The sequence below is a fragment of the Cyprinus carpio genome, chromosome A6 (genome assembly GCF_018340385.1).
Source record: "Cyprinus carpio isolate SPL01 chromosome A6, ASM1834038v1, whole genome shotgun sequence".
Classification (NCBI taxonomy): domain Eukaryota; kingdom Metazoa; phylum Chordata; class Actinopteri; order Cypriniformes; family Cyprinidae; genus Cyprinus; species Cyprinus carpio.
Window position 1 is genome coordinate 4,281,591 of NC_056577.1, and position 14,894 is coordinate 4,296,484.

Below are 14,894 nucleotides of genomic sequence, written 5' to 3' on the forward strand. Positions count from 1 at the left end.
CCATGGAGCCAGGTGTCCATATCAAACTCACTGAGGCGTCTACAAATACTGCCTGACGAGTTTTCCCCACGGTTGTCTTACATTGTTATAAATAATAATAATATATAATAATAAGATTAAATCATAATATTATGCTTCTATGAATTATCAATGTATTACTGAGAGTTCGAAGTCTACTGAGATTCACGGTACCCTTAAAATCAGTTTTCTTTAAAGGGCTTGAGTTTATTTTTTGCGCGTTTATTTTACATTATAAGTTATAATAGCTATATTAGACAACACGTGGGTCTTAGTTAAGTGAAAGCCGGTTAGCCTTTGAGTCAGGCGCGTGCGGGTCAGGCTCGTGGGGTCTTATGTAAGAAGCGCGCTCCAGCGGCGGAGCGTCATTCGGCGGCGGTCTCGAGGTGACAGGAGTGGTTTTTTTAGTCTCATTTAACATGATATTTAATGTCACATTATGAGTTAATGTTGAGATAAAGTTTTGATTTTAATCGTAATAATCATCGACTGAGGAAGCGGAAGAGCGCGGAATATCGACCCGTGATCGGTTATTGATCGTCATGCCGCCCATCGAGAATGACGCAGGACGCGAGCAGATCCGATCGAAGATCGAAGAGCTGATCGATTCTCATCAAGTGCTGGTGTTCAGCAAGAGCTACTGTCCCTACTGCGTCAAGGTGAGCGCGGACAGAAACACGAGAAGTGTGTGTTTAGTGATCATCAGTCAGTCATTATATCCTCCTGAGAGACAGAACTAAAGTTTCAGAGAATATTGTTGTTTTTATGTCATTACATTGATTGGAGCTAAGAAACAAACGGGGGAAACATTTGTAAAATATATATATTTTAGTTATATTTTCTTTGTAGAGGACTCCAGGACTAAAGTTATTCAAAAAAGATAGAATAAAAATGTACTGACCCCAAACTTTTGAACGGTAGTGTAATATTGTTATATATTGATTTACATTTTAAATAAACGCTCTTCTTTTTAACTGTTTTTTTTTTTCCATCAAAAAATCCTGAAAAAAAGCATCACAGGTTCTAAAAAAAATATGAAGCCAGCGCAACATTTTCCAGCTCTGATCATAAATCAGAATATTTAGTATGATTTTTGAAGATCATGTGACACTGAAGACTGCAGTAATGATGCTGGAAATACAGCTGCACATCACAGGAATAAATTACAGTTTTAATTATATTAATATAGAAAAATGTTATTTTACATCGTAATAATATTTCACAATATTAATTTTTCCCCTCTGTATTTTTGATCAAATAAACGCAGCCTTGATGAGCAGAAGAGACTCCTGTAAAAAAACATTAAAAAATCGTTCCGATCCCAATCTAATTTTTAATCTAATTCGCATATTAATCTGTTCAAACCATAATGAAAAAAATAAGTGTTATAATGCGGGGTAAAAAACTTGGCAACATTTTTCACGAGATATCTCATATTTCATAGAATATTGATCTATAATTCTCTTCCCTAAAATGCCTGATTAACATGATGTTTGTCGTCTACAGAAGACATGAATGAAAATCACGCCCTGTTTTCGTTAAAATAAAAAGTCATATTCAGATTTAAAGCCCCATAACATTTTTCTGAGATGTTTATTTTTACGACAAACAATTTGAAAATTAGCCAGATTGAAATGATAATTACAAATCATTATAATATTTCCCTAAGAGTGTTAGATTTGATAATTCTGTCAATATCAGTCATATTTAAAGAGCAAGGAGAGGAAGTGTTTTATGATCAAACCTCCTGAAAATGTGCTCCGTACAGGACATAAAACTGTGGACTTCACTAAAAATATAATATTCAGAAGTCTGTGCCTGGGTCCCAGGAGGATATGATTATGTGTTTTTTCTATTGTTTTTAAAACATTTTATTTCAAAATAACAATTGCTGGATTATTAGTTTGGTTTTTTGTATGATTTTCCTTAATAATTCCTTACTTGCATTATGTTATTGTTGTTATATTTCTTATTCTTTGTTGTTTTTGTTTTATTCTGTTATGTTGTAAAGTGCTTTAAGTTTTAAGGTACTGTACAAATTATTATTTTTATTCTGTTATGTTGTAAAGTGCTTTAAGTTTTAAGCAGAAAAAGAAAAAAAAAGTGCTAAAATTACTTGTCAGTGTCAAGTTCATGTAATAGTCATTTTATTATAGTTTTTCTGTTGCCCCAGTACTTCACTGATTGAGTAGCTTTCTGTCAGATACTGATGACATGTATTTGAAAAGCTGCAATGGATGTTTTTTCTGCTAAAAGTACTACTAAATGTTTGAAGTCTTTGTTTCTTTATTTCCAGGTGAAGGAGCTCTTTAAAGAGCTGAATGTCAAGTGTAATGCAGGCTCGTAGAGCTGGACCTGATGGGTAAGAGCACAATAACTTTTTATCCTTTTGTATATCAGAAGAGTAATCAAATGACTTTTATACTAATGAGTGAAATGAAATGCATGCAGGCTGTGCTGTGCTGTCTACAGATACCAGTTCTGAGATTACAGAATACTTTTTTTTTGACTACATAATTAAACGAAACAATCTCTACTTCATTTGTTTTGCTGAGCATGCGATTGCATAGCATGCATGTTTATGTGCTGCTCTTCCTGATATGCAAGCTTACTGATTCTGCATGTTATGTGCATGTGTTTCCACTTCGGCTGATATTATGTAACGTTCATGTTTAAGCGTATTGAACTTTTGCTGCCTCTTAGACGGAGCTGAGCTGAAAGACTCTTGCTGTGGTCTCTGAACATTGTGCTGAAGCTCTGGAGTTAATGTTTAAGTGTTGACCGTGAGTCACTCCAGCTCCAGCATTACTAACGTCTGAAACTATCTTCCTCTTCTTGCTTTCCTTCACTCCTCCATACCCTCCTCCATGTCTCATTCATGTCTCACGCTCTCTCTTTATCTCACTGTCCATGTGCAGCTGTTCATCTCATGTTCGTAGCATGACCCTGATAATGGGTTCTCTGGCGAACGGCTCTAAACCTGATTAGCTGCTGTTTTTCTGTTTGGAGCCAGACATTGCTTTCAGAAGCAGGCGAGCAGTGCCAGATCCGAACCTGATTCGATTATTGGAGAGCTGCCCATGTGGTGTAGATGTGAAACGTGAGTGGTGAGACCCTGACTGATCTGATCGTGTCTGATGTGTTTCAGAGGACGGAACCAACTACCAGGACTTGCTGCATGAGATGACGGGGCAGAAAACCGTCCCCAGTGTCTTCATCAACAAGAAAACCCATCGAGGCTGTGACAACACCATGAAGGTGCGCATTCTTCTGACTGATCTCTGCATGTAGGGCCATATGAAATCAGTTTTATTTTATCTCAAATTCCTTTTTTTTTTTTTCTGTACTCCTTTTTAATGGTTAAATGATATTTTATTAATCAAAAAGCATGTCTAAAATCAAAATAAAAATCATGAAACTTATACAATTTAACATCAATTTATTAAAAGTTTAACAAAAAATACATGTTTAGGACCCTTTGAAATGTTCAATTTGTTTTCATGTTTTGATTTATTGATACCTAATTCTGTGTTTTAGCACGTCTAATTATTCTACTTTTTCTTATTATTCATTTATTTATTTATTCTTACCATAGCCTTAGGATTTTTTTTTTTTCCCTCAGAAATCCTGTTGTGTATTTAAAATTTTTTGGTTATCAAAAGAAGGCATAAAACATTAATTAAACTTTTAATTAATAAAAAATAAACAATTTTTTTGGCAAACAAAGGGGATTTACAGTACTATTAAAATGATGGTCCTGAGTGGATGTGTGACTAAATTAATGATGTTCTGCTGCCACAGCCTCACCTGCACACACCCTTCCATGATTGTTGTAGTCGAAGATTAAGGCCTGGTTTCACAGACAGGGCTTAGATTAAGCCAGGATCAGGCCATCGTTCAATTAGGACATTTAAGTCATTTTTATGAACATGCCTTAGATAAAAAAAACAACAAAAAAAAACCATTTAGGGCAGGACTTTTAGTTTCATTCTAAAATGTGTCAGTTTCACTCAGATATCTCACGTGTCAGCATGTGATTGAAAATTTGTATGTGAGAGATTTTAAACCACGTCAAATATAAGAATCTTAGTTGTTAGTTGTGACTACTGTTATTATTATGGCTGGGATTCTCCATGGACCTCCTGATTTGACATTACAACAATATCTAGCTGCCCATTTGATCCGTATTGCTGTTTTAATAATAATAATAATAATACATTTTATACATTTTGGCTTTCAATGTCTATGAATGTTGATTTTTTGTTTAACTGTTGAAATATTTTTTTAAAAAACATTACAAGTATTTAAAATAACTAAATATTAAAAATAAAACTGATGTGTTAAGTATTTTTTTTAAATAACTAAATAGCTTTAAAAAACACAAATGCATTACAAGCAATAAAGCAAAGAGAAATAACTAAATATTAAAAATAAAATGCTGTAAACTAATTGACCTGTTTTTATTTGTTGAGTATCTGTAAGTGATCTCTATTTGAATTGTTTGATCGTCATTGCCTGTTTCTATCACTAATGCATCTGTCTGTAGATCTGTCAGCTCTTTCATAACCGAGTGTTAGGCAGCTCTGTGGGAAAGACCTTCGGTAATCGAGCTGAATAATGCTGAAGCACCTCTTCATGATGCCTCTTATCAGCATCGTCTGTATGCTCCTGCTAATGATGGGTTTGTTTGTCATGGTAAACAGGCACACAAAGATGGCGACCTGCAGACGCTGCTGTGTGAAGGCAGGGAGGTGTATGAGTACGATCTGATCGTCATTGGCGGTGGTTCTGGAGGTCTGGCCTGCTCAAAGGTGAGTTAAATTACACTGAGAAGGAGATCATTCATTCATGATATTGTTTAAATACTGTGTGTGTGTGGGGGGGGTGAATTCAGGTCAGTCGAGCCACTTTGTCATCTCAGATGCTTAAGTTGCATGGATGAACCCTTTTTTAGGCCTTGGTGTTATAGCAATTTAAAAAAAAATATGTTTCAGCTTTTGACTTGCAGAAAGTAAAATACAAATTTAGGTAAAAATCAACTTGAGGTACTGTTTTTACACTTTTTCTGTATGCAATACCTAGTAATTAAACAGGAATAATTTTTTTTGCATACAAATGTATTTGTATATTTTATACAGTTTATTTGTATACTTTAAAATGATTCACAGAAATGAATCAAATAACACTGACCTCTTTTCAGTAAACTAAATGTCAAATAAAAAAATGCAGGTGCATAGTACTGCATATGTTGCTATCAAAGTCCTCAAAAATATAAATACTAATATTGATAGTGCATGTAAAACCTGATACAGACATGGAAAAATTAATTTAGCCAAACTATAGCAACCCTTAACGCATGAGCAGTTCTGTGGGTTTTGCACATGAATCTGATTTTTTTAACGCTTCCTCTTCCTGCCCAAACAGGAAGCAGCTGCCTTGGGGAAGAAGGTCATGGTTCTGGATTATGTTGTACCCACACCGAAGGGCACAACCTGGGGTAAGAAAACCGGAATCAAAACCATGCAGGTTTAATCAAAACTGACTTCTAATGAGATGATGATGAGATGTTTCTGTGCAGGTCTGGGGGGCACGTGTGTGAACGTGGGCTGTATTCCCAAGAAACTGATGCATCAGACGGCTCTGCTGGGCACCGCCATTGAGGACGCACGCAAGTTCGGCTGGGAGTTCAGTGATCAGGGTGAGTCCAAGATTCAGCACGGCTGGAAATGAAGCTGTACGTGATGCAGACAAAAATGACTTCACGTGATCTAATGCATCTCAGATAAAAGATAATAACAGTAAACATGCATTCTTCATGCGGTACAGATTTTTATGGTCGAATGTGTGAGGGCTTGAAGTTTTGTGATTTCTTCTCTGAAAACATCTCCAGTTTTTTTCCTTCTCTGAAAGTTTTAGCATAGTTTTATTAATTCTGTGACTGCAGCCTTGTGAATATTTCTTGAAATTGTTGAGACCATTATGTGAGTTAATATAATGTATGAACTAACATAATACATTTATTACAGTGTTTATTAATCTTTGTTAATGTTAGTTAATGAAAATAGTCGTTCGTGCTAATTCACAGTGCATTAACTAATGCTAAAAAGCACAACTTGGGATTTATAATAATGTATTAGTAAATGTTGAAATTAACAATAACTAAGATGCTGTAGAAGTATTGTTCATGCTTAGTTCGTGTCGTTAACTAATGAACATTATTGTAAAGTGTTACCAGTATCTTTAATGACAGAATTGTTGATGTGAGATTTAACAGAAGAAGACGTCCGAATACACCGGATGAGTGATCATCATTACAGAATTCAGTGTGTTGCAAAGCTTTTGCTTTCAAGAGCTTCCCTTTCTTGGTCTTAAAGTAGATTTCTTTTTGTCTTTCTCCTGTTTTCATCCACACACTCATCAAATGTTGGCTTTTTATTAAAGTGACTCACAACTGGGAGACGATGAGGACAGCGGTGAATAACTACATCGGTTCACTGAACTGGGGCTACAGGGTTTCCCTGCGAGACAAAAACGTCAATTACGTCAACGCCTACGCTGAGTTTGTGGAGCCGCACAAGATCAAGGCAAGTGTGTTCTGACCCAGAAAGCCAGTCGCGCTGTGTTCAGTTCCCAGCATGCATTGTGAAGGCAAAGCTAACAGTCACAGCTAAGATGAAGCAAACAAAAAAAAGAGATCCTACTACAGGTCCAGGTGTGATTTGAACGCGAAGAAGACTGGATTCTTTTCTACATTCGAGAGAACTCGTGTAAGGCTTAATTAATTCCTTCATTTGGCAAATCATGCCTTAATGACATTGCTCAGAATAGAACAGCTGCTGTTTGTATGTGTGTTGGTTTTCTTCTTGTAACTTAATCTAAATGGCAGCAGTATAAGATGCTAAAAGTTGCAAATCACAGTCTGCCAAAACCTGCCCTCGTCTGACTCTTTTCTCTTCCGAACAGGCCCACAAACAAGCGCGGTAAAGAGATGTTCTACACTGCTGCTAAGTTTGTGCTGGCGACGGAGAGAGGCCTCGTTATCTGGGCGTCCCTGGAGACAAAGAGTACTGCATCACCAGGTGAGATAAGACTCTGAGTTCAGTTCACCGCGGTAAAAACTCCCTCTGGAGAGCCGGATAAACACAGCTGGACCTCAGGGGGTCGTTACTGATTTATTTACAGGATTTATTGATTTAAAGCTGATTCATTCTCAGTCACCAAGGGAAGGAAAGCTTCCACTGAATGGCGTGTTGAATACGAGGAGGATTTCTTTCTGTATGATGGTCATGTGGTATAACATACGTGTACATTTGAGTGTGGCATAAGCCTTGTTTCACACGTCAGTCCAAATCTGATCATTGTGTATGTGATCTAAATGATTGACACTGTGTATTGCAACTGTTCCCCGTTCTGATCTGTTTTTCGTGTTACTGAATATCTGCATTGGGTTTCTATTAATGTTGCCGTGGCGCTGGATTATATTATTGTTTTATGAGGAAGCGGCAGAAACGTAGGAAAGCTGGAATGCCTTTTTTTTTTTTTTTTTTTTTTTTTCTATGCTGACGTCTCTAAACTCGTGTAGAGTAGCACTTTGTTGTCATTTTCCACTCAACTTGCAGTTTGCAACAACACAGCCTTGTTTCTGCAAAGACGTCACATTTTACGTGACTGAGAAAGTGACGATCCGTGAAATCCATTCTGGAGTTGGATTAGAATTGTATTTCAAACCACATATGAATGTAGTTTGAAACGGATGTGTAAAAATCTGGCCGTTGTGAAAAATAAAATTTTTGGCCGTTGTTACTTGCTAATTATGATCAGATTCCCAATCAGACATGCACAGAAATCTGATTTGAACTGACCGTCTGAACAAAGCCGTAGTGATGTTAACTTTCAAATAGAGTTTGGCTCTTGATGATGAGTGCATGTGTGTTGTTTTATGACTCGCGTCTGAGATTTCCTGATGGTTCATTCATCTTTTATCTGATAAGGAAGTGAGTGTCAGGTGTTTGGCGAGACTCAAGCCTCTGCGGTTTTCAGTATATTGACTCTTCTCTTTGGCAGCGTTTTAACTGTATGTGTCTGAACTTTTGTCTACAGTTGAGGAAACGTGATCCGTCTGTGTTGTCCTCACTGGGTTTTTGTTTGTTATTCGCAGTGATGACCTGTTCTCATTGCCCTACTGTCCCGGGAACGACTCTCGTCGTCGGGGCGTCGTATGTGGCTCTGGAGTGCGGGGGGTTTCTGGCCGGTTTGGGGCTGGACGTGACCGTCATGGTTCGCTCCATTCTGCTGCGAGGATTCGATCAGGACATGGCCAACCGTGCAGGAGATTACATGGAGACAACACGGGGTCAAATTCCTCAGGAAGTTTGTTCCTACCAAGGTTGGTGCATGTGTGCTGTTAAACATTACTGAAAGCTGAAATAATGAAATAATCTGTTGCAGCTGCGGTTTGAACTGCTCTTAAGCAGCATTATGATCATGGCCCTCTTTGCTCATATCATGTTGGTGATAACCGATCATTCTTTATTTCTACAGATCGAGCAGCTGGAAGCTGGAACTCCAGGCCGACTTAAAGTGGACGGCCAAAATCAACCGAGAGTGATGAAATCTTTGAAGGGGAATACAACACTGTGAGTATTACTGGTTTAAACGGATCCATACGGTTCGGCACACGCATGTGATTCCACGGATTAATTGCAAAATGTAACAAGCGCGAGCAAATTTTAAACACAATTCCAGAGAGAAAAGGCGAAAGGGTAACTCGAACTCGATTCGTTTATTCGCGCCCTGTTCTCTACACATACAGGCGCACACAAACACCGAACTGAATCCTCTGAATAGACCCATCTCAACAGTCATTCAGCTAAACACAGTCAGTTATGTCTCAAGTGAATTAAAACAGCTGAGAAACAAATCAGATGTGATGTGTATCATTATATCGGATCCGTACATCAGGTCTTAAAGGGACAGCGGCCTATAAATACTGCTGCTGTCACGAATGATCATCAAACAACAAAAAAACTGTGATTAAAAATCTATATTTAATTTATACAGCGAACACTATGCAGTGTTATTTTCCCTAATTATTACATTTCTGTATTTGAATTCTACCAGCCTTATTTTATTTGTAACATAACTCTGTTTGTAGTTATCTATGCTTGTATTTTGTGTATTTGTTCTTATTTTTACTGGCTGTTCTCTGGTCTCTTCTAATCATGTTTAAAACCTTCTTAGTTAATCTAAAGCATCATCTGTTGTTAAAAAAAAAAAAAAAAAAAAAAGTAATAAAAACGCTCTTTTCAAACTTTTTTACATTCACTTTGATGAAAATGGAGGCACAAAGTATGTTCACTTTGTTGGTGGATCAATGTGTGACACCAGCGGCTCGAGTCCGTGGGAAATGTGAGCACAGTCACAGAGGGTTTAAAAGCAGTAATGTCAAGTATTCTTGTTAAAGCACTTGCAGCAGTTATTCAATATGAACCTTCCTTTGAGTTGTACTAAACAGACTACTGTTCTGATGTAATTCCTGTGGGTGCTCTTAGATCCGTTAAACAATGCTTTGCTCATTATTATTATTTGTTGTTTTCTTTGCAACCAAGGGAGGAGTCTGTGGTAATCAGCATTGTCACATTCCTTCAGTATTTCTGATGCTCTGTGTCTCTCAGGTGTTGATCGCAGTGGGTCGAGACGCCTGTGCACAGGAAAGATCGGTCTGGACAAGGCTGGAGTTAAAGTCAATGCCAAGTATGTCTCTTTCTTCTGTATGGTTTATTCTGGTCATCTGTCCTCACAGTCCCCTCCTCCTTGTTGTTGTGGTAGCTCTTGAGAGGGCGGGGGCAGAGGCGGCTCTGGAGTGTCACGGTGAATCAGCAGAATTGACTCTGGGAACTGAGAAGTGCGTCCAGCATCTGATCAGAGCACACATGGACTGTGTTAACATTTCCATTCATGCATATTAATTGACACATGCACTGTGTGTGAGCTGTGTGTGGTTTGAGTCCGTCACACAGGTTTAGATCCGTTCTCATGTGACTCCATATGACCCCACACACACATGCGAATGATGCACGGCTCTTTTATGGCTCCTCTGTATGAAATACTCGCTGAGCATTTACAGATTTATGATTTGAGATGCTGACTTCAGTTTAGTAATGCGCAGTGTGTTTCTAACGTACCACAGAATGTGAGAAGTCACTGTGCATTAGTTACAGTAACACTCAGTTTTCTTAGATTGCAGAAGTGAGCTGAAGTTGTTGATGTAATGTGGCTGTTATATTACAAAAAGCATTTTTTGTTTCATTTTTCTGCAGCAGTCTCAAGAGGGTTTATTTGGGCTTTAGACAAACTCAGGGCTTGAAGGTGCATTTGTGTCTTAACTTGAAAAATTTAGGGGGCACAGTGACAAAGTGCGCTAGGTTTTTAATATATTGTGTTTCAAACTGTATTTAATAGTAGTGTGATTATTTTTAGGCCAATCTTAAAGTGTATACACCGTGCACATTCACACACACACAGTGAATATTTATGTTGAAATGTGCTGCACTCATATTTGTTAAATGAAAATCATAGCCTTTTGAAGTTAAAAGCAATTCCTATTTTTTTTTTTTTCTTGCTAAAATAAGACGCTTATTAAATCATTTCAGATAATTAAGACTTTTTATGAAAAACGTTTAAAGACTGAATTATGGACCCAGAAAAACTGTTACCATTTTTAGTGCATTTAAAGAATCTTTCATAAAATTCTGCTTAATCTTGGCTTTCTGCATAAGGTCAAAATGTATAAAAGTTTGGGTTTTTTTTAGATTATGCTGTTGAATGTTTCATTTGTATCAGTCACGTGTTAGCAGATGAAGCTGATATGACAGTAATTTTAAATATCACACCAACATTAGACTTTTTTTTTTATCTTAAACTTCATAACTGGGGGGTTTTAAAGCTCAGTTCACACTAAGTGGATTTTAGCCTGATTTTGACACAATCTGCTTGATGTAGGGGGTCTTGGGGGACACAAGATTCAATCATTTCGTCTCGTGTCGTGTGTCATAGTGGAAGATTCTCAGTTCTCTCTGGTCTGGTAACAACGTGTGGTCTGAAATGTTTCTTGTTAACGACACCAATAATCTGATACAGTGACACAAATTGCGTATTTTTGAGCCACGCTTCATTTGCACACATGCTCCTGAATACCTTTCGCAGATCATGCATATCTATTGTTAGTTGCAAATGCAAGTGTAATGAATACACAGATTAATTAAAACATTGATGCAAAAGTTGTGATGCATTATGAGGGAAAAGGAATTGTAGATATATGGTCCTGCTGCTCACAATAATGACACGGACGTTTTTGCCAACCAAATAATACAACGTGAAGGGAATGGAAGTAAACTGATTCAGATCAAGCATCAGAATCAAGTCAAGTGTTTAATGCGACGTTTGTTGTTGGTGTGGAATAGATAAAGTCCTCTAGACTTGGACTTCGCTCTCCCAGTGCTAACATTGAGTCGGTTTCTGTTCCTCCGTCCAGGAACGGGAAAGATCCCAGTGAACGATGAGGAGCAGACCAGCGTTCCTCACATCTACGCCATTGGAGACATCCTGGAGGGGAAGTGGGAGCTCACTCCTGTGGCCATTCAGGCCGGGAAACTTCTGGCTCGCCGTCTGTACGCTGGAGCATCTCTGAAGGTCTGCCATTCCCGTTAGATTTATGTGTTATAAACCTTAGATTAAACTCTGTAGATAGCAGTTGGGTTTTCTGTGACCTCACCGGTTTCCTGTTTCCCTCTCTGTGTGTGGTTTTCAGTGCGATTATGTGAAACGTTCCCACCACGGTCTTCACTCCGATGGAATACGGCAGCTGTGGTTACCCCGGAGGAGAAGGCCGTCGAGATCTACGGACAGGAGAACCTCGAGGTGGTGCGTTTGCAAACAGACGTCAGGCTGGAAATATTAAATAAGCTGTGCTGATAACGAGTGTGGTTTTAATGATGTTGTGGTCCTCTGGCAGATCTATCACAGTCTGTTCTGGCCTCTGGAGTTCACCGTTCCCGGCCGGGACAACAACCGCTGCGCTACGCCAAGATCATCTGCAATAAACTTGACAACGTAAGACAATGCATGCCATAACAGTCACCATCCTGTGTGTGTGTGGTGTGTGTGTGTGTGTGTGTGTGTGTGTGTTATGATTATACACTAAACTCTGCTTTTTAATCAATTAGAAATAAGGTTTAATTTGTTAACATTAGTTAAACTTACAATGAACAGTGCTTCTACCAGCGTCCTATTGTTAACTCAAACTATAAATTGTTTTTGGTAATTGAAATAAAGCTCTATATATATATATATATATATAGTATATATATATATATATATATATATATATATATATATATATATATTAAACTTAAGTTGCAGTACTAAATTTACTTGGACTTAAAAATAGCTAAATAGAAATACATGCATGTGTGAATTGTATATATATTATATGTGTGTGTGTGTGTGTGTGTGTGTGTATATATATATATCAGATATATATATAATATATATATATATATATATATATATATATATATATATATAGCACATAAAACTTAAAACGGAAATATCATAAAATAAAAAGATGTAAAACTAACACTAGCTTCTACAGCATTGTTTTTCATTTCAATATTTTACTAATAAATTTTTTTTAAGTTAAAAGTTGTATCTTCTGACACTGAACAATTGCATTTTTATAAAGAACATTAACAGATTCATACGTTCTGTAAAAATGTGAGCTAATTTATTAACACATCTTGCTGTACTGTTACCATTTTTTTTTTTCAAATGAGTTGAAATATTTTAATTTGGAAAATAGATTATAATTATAATGTCAACCAATTTGAATTTATGCATCAGTTAATTATTAATATTCATAACTTTCTCAATGCTCACTGAAAAAGAAATTCCAGGAGAAAAAAAACATTTAGAACTTATTCTGTTGTTTTGCTCGTTTTTTTTTTTTTTTTACAATTAATTTGATATGTACCCTGGTGTGTGTGTGTGTGAGTGATCTAATGCCATCTGTTGGCTTGCATGATGCATATTTGGTTTTAAAATTGGCCTTTAAATCATGTACTTTTTTTTGTTTCAGAGGCTCATTTCTAGCAGGCAGTGACTGGTTTTTCATTAAGAAATGTGTTGTATGAATGATTTGTGTTTGATTCCATATACTGTGAGAGACACTTCAGGAGTATTAACTGCTGTGTGTGGTGTGTGTGTGGGTGTGTGTGTGTATTGTGTGTGTGTGTGTGTGTGTGTGTGTGTGTGTGTGTGTGTGTGTGTGTGTGTCAGGATGTGTGTGTGTGTGTGTGTGTGTGTGGTCCTAATGCCGGAGAGGTCACTCAGGGCTTCGGAGCCGCCATGAAATGTGGAAATTACCAAAGACCAGCTGGAAAAACACCATCGGTATTCACCCGACGTGTGCCGAGGTGCGTTCCTGTGACCCTGCTGCTTCATGACATATTACTGATATTTCACGTTCTTAGTCTTTTGAGTATAACGTGTTCTTCCCGTCACTCTTTTCCAGATATTCACCACCATGGAGGTCACCAAGAGCTCGGGCGGGGGAGACATCACTCAGCCGGGCTGCTGAGGTTTTAAACCCTGCTCGTTTAACAGGCTGTCAGGACTAGTTTAAACTGGTTTATTCTAGTGATGTATCCCTCTCCTCTTGGCAAATATAAACACACTTGAGTCTCTTGAATTAATCTCAGGTCATCGAAACTCATCAGACGGTGAAACATCAATGCTTTTGTGTCTCACTGTTGTTCCCCGTAAACGTCACCCTTTACAAAGCGTGTGATCGTTTCCACATGTGCTGGAAGGGTGTATTGTGGGCGGAGTCTGGGAGCAGCAGTAAGAGGCGGGGCGTCACTTGCTAAGAGACCAGTGATTGGAGGAGGAGATGATGATTGACAGCCTGTTAGACAGCGGGGTTACTCTGCTTTAACTGATTGTCTGAGTCAGAAATGCACCAGATGTTTGGTGCTCTGTGACGTTTTAACCCTTACCCCACACTTGCAGTGGCGGGTTAAGACCCGATGTTTTCTGCACTTGGACTTTTAAAATTGTTTGAATAAACACTTGTTAACATTGACTACACTGATCCTTGGCCTTTGACTAACTTTAATTTCTTTTGGTTGTAGGAGTCTATTTTTCTATATTTAATAGTATTTTGTCATCAGTTGCTCTGCAGAGCGTCATCTTTGACGGATTTCGCTTCCCGTTCTCATGATTCTGATACAGCGATCGAGTAACTGAGACGTGATCGAAGCGCAAACCAAAAGCAGCATGTAGATGCTTTCCTCAAAGTATTTAAACTAAGAAAAAAGAAGCACTTAGAAATATAAATAAGATGGTATGTTTCATATTTTTATAAAAATGCCACTGCATTACATGTATATGTATGAAGGTTTTCATGCAAATATAAAAATGCATGTCTATTTGTGTTTGTTTGACTTTGCTGTTTAATTTGCTCTGTGGATTATTTTGTCCTTTCGTCTCCTATCATTCACTCCTTTTGCTTTCTGAGGATTGCGTTTAAGTTCTTTTACTTGTCACTCAGTTGCCTGATGACTGTACAATATTTCCATAGTATCTCTGTTCAGATTCTATTCATGGACTTTAATAAAACTAGGTACACTACTTTTAATTTTTGTGCAGTAATGAATCTAAAACATACATTAATCTGAGTGCCATACAAGCCTTGAAAATGTTATGAACATAAGTTAATTGTGCAATTTTCCGTCCGTGTGGTTTACACATTAATCACTGTTTAGCTGTAACATTAATATCTCCTGCTGCTTGGTATAGGGAAAGCAGTGCAATAATAA

At 37.6% G+C, this 14,894-nt stretch overlaps 1 pseudogene; it reads left to right on the plus strand.

Moving 5' to 3' along the window:
- The first annotated feature begins 480 nt into the window (after positions 1–480).
- On the plus strand, positions 481–13,654 carry LOC122145253 (annotated as a pseudogene).
- The last annotated feature ends 1,240 nt before the right edge of the window (positions 13,655–14,894 follow it).